We start from the raw sequence: 6,124 nt of genomic DNA on the forward strand, positions 1-6,124 counted from the left end.
TCCTGCTGCTTGCCGGCTACTGTTCTGCTTTCTCTGCTTCAAACTTTCTCCATCTTTTTTCATTTTCACCTGAATATATTCTTTCCTTTGTCTCCTTTCCCTCCTTCAGCTATCAGAATTGAATTTGGTATCTATGTAACTTAATGCCATGGAAATATAGTAGGGTGGATACAGAATAGAATTAAACAAAATTGCATACACTTGCAAAAAGTAGCTTTTAGGCCCATCCTCTATTTCTGGGTCATTGAGATAAAACAGAATTGAATTAATAGTTAATTCCTGGTTCTTATAAAAGTAACCCCTAATTTAAAAATTTTAAAAAAGGAGGGAAAAAAAAAAAGCAAGCCTGTTAGACAATGAAAATTAGTGGCTGATAACTATAGGAAATTTCTATATTTTTAAGTATTAAGAAAGAAGGAAAGAGGGGAAGGAAGGAATGAAGAAGGGAGGGAGGAAAGAATAGAAGAAAGGAAGGAAAGAAACAATGAAGGAAATAGAGAGACAACTATGTAAACCAGTTACATTTTGTTTAACCTCAAAGGAAGATTTTTCTCTCCTGCAAGTTATTCACTTATGCACTTGCTATGGAATCAGCATTGTGGGTAAGCTGATAGCCTGTACGGGAAAGGAAAGAATGGCAAGCTGATTACTTTATGGTTATTTCACAAAACTGATGAGACAGCAAATGATATTCAATCCTATTAAAAGAGACTAAGCACAGCCTTTCCCCCCCCTCCCTTTCTAAAAAAATCTTACATTCCTTGTGCTGGGATTGGATGATATGATTCTACAATTCAGGGAGTCTGTAAATTACAGAACATCTGCAATGAAATTGGTTTTCTGTGGAAAACTGATGAATCACTTACTGCCAATGACTGGAAGGAAAAGTACTTGTTTATGCCCTTATGTAATGAATTTTTATGAGGTGAAGTTTTCTGTTTATAAAAAATATACTTTCAGTTGCTGTAGAGGTAAAATAATAGAATTCAGAATTTAGACCAACGCATTACTGAAAAGACAGTCACTACCTGAATATCATCCGCTTACAAAATGCCAAAAAAGTGTTTTTACTTCTATAATAGAATTAAAATTTCCATCCATCCTCTAAAGTCTTACAAGAGAAAAAAATAACAGGGACAATATTAACACTGTTACCTTTGTTAACTTATCTTAAAGTAAAATGAATACTTTTATCAAAAAATATGTATTCTGCTTCAAAAAGTAGATCTGAAACATTGTATAGAAGAAAATCATACTCATGAGCAATTCCTCAAAAAGCAAGCAATGTCTCTGTGTAATCAGGGACAACCAAGTACCTGCTCTTCCTTGCATGCCCCTTCACTAACAATCTCTTTTAAGCAAGAGTTAAAATGATAGCTCGGCTGTAAAAACTAACCATTTGAATGTGAAAAATTACTTTTCACAATCAAATCTGTCTTAAGACAGTTGTATGTCTGCAAATTAATTAGTGGAGTTAGTTTTGAGAATTTTGAGAATTTAACTGAAATAATTGTTTTAGTCTTACATTGGGGGATGGGAACAAGAGTTGAGTTTGATTGCTACGATCTTTTCATTTCTTTCAGTATCTTGAGATATTTCAGTAAAAGATGTCATTGCTTGAATGTGATTTCTTTTTGGATCCTGCCAAATACTTCCAGGAATAGCTGTAGGTGATTGGAAATGTGCAGATATCTATTTTAATGACTAATGCATTTTGCATTTCTTTAGCAAAAGCTGTTTTGCTGTGTATGTGAAAAACTCGAAGTGCTATTTTCTTCATGCTTATCTCCTTGTCCTGACATCTATATTGGTTCTGCAAGTACTGCTAATGTACCAGTCTTTCTTGGATCAATTCATAAGTATATTTTTACGAAGATGAGTTTTCGTGGCACTAAGCAATGCTGCAATGAGCAACCTGCATTCCTTTGCGCCTTGCCATACATCTACTACCTTTGAAATTGTTACATGGTGTTGCTGTTGCTACTATCAGTCACAGGGGTTGTAAAAAGGATGTAACTGAGAAGGGATGCTGCAGGTCTACCTATACCTTCTGCAGTGGCCAGGTTTGCTTAAACCTGGAGACAGCTGGCGAAGCATGACTTAACTGTTACTGTATTTTCCACGATGCATGTAATAGAAGCTGTGCCACGTGGCTAATTGCCCACCTCATGCTTGCATTTGCAGCATGCTCTGGCCATTCAAGCATTGCTTTTGGAGAAGAAACACTACTCACCACATGGGACCATTTTGTCCTCTGTGTATGGAATGAACAGCAGTGAGTGCAAAGCTTTTGCATGGAAAGGCCATCTTCAAAATCCTCATGCTGCTTATCCTGAAGCCACAGTCCTCTAGACCTCTGATTCCTGTGTCCAACACCACTCACTGCCTCTAGTCTGTCCCTATTCTGATCCTTTGGGTTAATATGGAACAAATCCGGGATGAGTCGTTATTAGCGATAGCACAGCAGCCAGAGAGACGTTAGAGCCTGTTGTGAAAACTATCCTGAAGTGTCACGTCCCAATTTCTCAGGACAACACCTCGGGTTCGCTGATTCCCAGGTGAGGATTAAAGTGAAACGATACTAGGGATCCTTTAACTCACAAAACTCAACTTTTATTTGCTCACAAAAAGAATTGGCATGAAACTACGCCAGTAAACCATATAACACGTGCTAACTGTATCTCACCAAACAAATACTACAGCCTTGTTTATGTGGGGATCAATTCAGGGAAGAAAATAAGGAAAGCCCTCCCTTCGAGTCATGAGGTTCAGAGCAGACCTCCTTGCTTTCTAGACTCCTTCTCAGAGAGGACCCTAGGGGTGGCTGGATCCAATCCTAGTCCCAGACTTGGTCAACGGTTTATGTCTAAAGGGATGAGGTCTAGGGATTACAGAAAAAAAAGAGAGAGACAAAGAGAGAGAGAGAAAGAAAGAGGAAAAGAGAAAAATTTCACCAGCCCTAGTCCAGCATTGGTCCAGCCAGTCTAGAGGTCCAGTTCCAAAGGGCGTGAGTATGTGGGGCTTCAATTCGTGCCCTTTTATCATCTCCTTGCCCCTCCTTCGGGCGGGCACTCGAACTCATTAGGCTAATTAGTTGTCATGTGTGGTTTGTGTTTGCAGAACCTTCGGGAAACGGGTTGGTGGACTTGGGGGGTCGTTTGGGGAGTAACTTCTCCCTCCCTGCAGGTACGGCCGTTCTTTGACATCTGGCCATACCCGGTGAGCTGCCCCGCTCAGCGTACCAGGACAGGGAACGGCGCGTCCTCCGGCAGGCCCTCCCCGTCCTGCTGCTGACCGGCTTCGCCTTCTCACCTGCGGTTCCTTGCTATGCAGGGTTCATTGTTAGGCAGAGTTTGCCACAATGTCTGAGACATTAACTCTTCCAGTCTCTCACATGAAGCGATGGTAATTATTTGCTCTCTGAATCTGTCTTTGAACTATGCTTTGAAACACGTGACTTTATTATGTGGGGCAATCCATGGGATCCATGATCTTTGGTAGGAGCCTACATCAAAGGAGGCTGGAGTTAGGGGTTATCAATAAATATTGTGCTCATATACTACAGGCTTTTGCTATTTTGTGGGTATTATAACTGGCTATGGTAGTCACTCATATGATAAACTTACCTACTTAAGTACAAACAGACTGAAATGTTCTTTTGGTCAATGCAAAAGTATTTTCAGAAAAGCTTAATTAGTCTCTGTGTCTGCATCGTAAACACTGCTTCTTATGCCTTGTCATGAGCCATGCATCTCTACCCAGATAATTGGGTCTCACATAGTACGTTCAGTCAGATGTTCAGTTCCCATTGTGGTTTAATGCATCTGATAGTAAGATGGAGATTATCAGTGAAAATCCAGAATACCAAGCCCATTGTACCTTACTGTGCCATGCATAACCATGACTAAAGACCTTACATGAAGAGTGGGTATAATAGCAGTAGATTCCTTCAGAGTAATCACGTAACAGGTAGCAGACCTGATTTAAGGCAGAGCAAGTTTCAAAACTCTTTGCAAGTCTTTTGTGCTAAGGCAGATTCCAATGTAAGAGCCAATATTGCCACAAACACTACTTACTGTCTTTGCCTGTTGCAATAGGCACTCTCCTTGTCACCTAGCCCCAGTGATTGCCCTGCCTCTTGGCAGAGAAACCTGATCCTTTCTGCACCCTGTCTTTAGGCCTCAAGCAACGTGAGAACTAACTACAGAGGGCAGGCTAGCAATCTTGTTAGGGAATCAGGTATATTTACCTGAAGACTTCAACTGAACTGATAAGCCATGACTTTTTTTTTCCATTCAGACAATGTATCTCTGAGGAAGATCCTTGACACAGTTATTGCACCAGAGGTATCCTTCTCAAATGTACAAAAAATTGGGAGATGCTAGGTCGGGCTACTTCCTTGGCACACTGTGTCCTGAAAGACCAGTTAGGCAAGATCTCTAAACAAGATGGCACATCAGGTATTGGCAAGTGTCTAAAAGCTAGGGGACGTGACAGGACACTCTAGTCAGCTCAATTAAACTTGGCAGTTCTGCAGTCAGAGGTTAGACAGAGAGTTGTAACAAATACAGAAAATGGCAGAAGACAGAAGAGTCAGTCTCTTCCCCTCTCCTGGGCTACCTCAACATGCTATGATTAATTCTCCTTTACAGCTCTTCCAGTACAGCATAATGCAGAGCTGTTACCAGACTGACAACCTTTTCCCTGAAATATCCCCCTGAACATAGACTGATTCCTTTGAGATGAATGGCACACTGGCCAACTTTACCATACTTTGCACCAGTCTGTTCTCTAAGTGGACTCAGGATCAGAGAGGTATGCAGCTAGGGATTTTGTACTTATTAAAAACTGCCTGCAAGATCTAGAACTACCTGTACTTGCTGTTACACAAGTTTGCCCACACCTCCTATATGAAATGGGTCACCATTCTGTGTGCCGTGAACACCGTATGAGCAGAGGTACAAAACCCCAGATGTGCTCCATAGAATGGAATAGATCACTGCTTGGCCTTAGCAGATGCCCTAAAAGTATCTCCGTGTATGTTTGTGTAGTCATCTGGTCCCAGTGTCCCAGCCCGAGAGGGATCCCCCCCAAATGTCTTTTGCTTGAATGCCATCTATTTGGTCACCTTGCCAGGCTTGTGTCAGATCCTGCCTTAGAAGCGGGCTCCCCTGGAACGGTAGAGACTACTAAGACTGCAGTAACAATTTAGGTGGATGTTTTGATGGTGCTGACATGGAAAACCCTCTTGGGAGGGTGAAGGCAGGTAGTTGTTATCTACTTGACTAATTCTACTGAGAGTTGCTCCTGGGAATGCACAAAGGGTTGACATTCAAAAGGTACGAAGCACCATTTTGAAACTGCTCCCTGTTGTTTTGGTTGCATGCTTTATGACTTACAGTAGCCCAGGCTACCATGTTTTTGTTATTAGAAGTAAATGACCTTCAACTTTAATATCTATCATGGCTGTAACCACATGACCCTATCCTGTATGTCCAGTCATGCCACAATACTCTCTTCTTAGTACAAGACAAGACAGCTTCCTAGCAAACACACAGCAAAGTGTAACGGTTAGCAATAAATTGTCATGAGTAGTCTGCTCAAAAGGAGAATTATTAAAGAGATAATTTGCTTTGGAACCTAAAACTGAAGAGACTTTTAAAGTGAACTGTAACTATAAACTAGTTTCCCACTTTGCATTTTAGTCTCATGAATACTAAAGTATGAAATCACCTGACAGCCAAGCCATTGAATAAGCATAACTAGCCTTCAAAAAAAAAAAAAAAAAAGTCTTTTAGGAAAAAGGCAAGCTGCAGAACCTCCTATTAGGAAGGTCAACTTGCTTTTCATAAGAATGATATATCCCAGGTAACAATTGTAGTAATATTCTCAATTACGGACATTCATTGGATTGTATTTAGGAAATATATTTCTTTCATTTTTCTTAACATCTTCTCTTCATCATTTTGTCCAGATCATCCTCGCCCATCACTTCTAACACTTACAGAAAAATAAAGAAATATTTCCAGGTAATGCAGAAATCAGATACTATCCCTCTCCTTTCTTTTACAGAATATTGAAACTCCTAATTCTTCCATAACATTACTTAAATGAGACCTCTCTT

This window comes from Haliaeetus albicilla, chromosome 3 (genome assembly GCF_947461875.1).
Source record: "Haliaeetus albicilla chromosome 3, bHalAlb1.1, whole genome shotgun sequence".
In the NCBI taxonomy this organism is placed as follows: Eukaryota; Metazoa; Chordata; class Aves; order Accipitriformes; family Accipitridae; genus Haliaeetus; species Haliaeetus albicilla.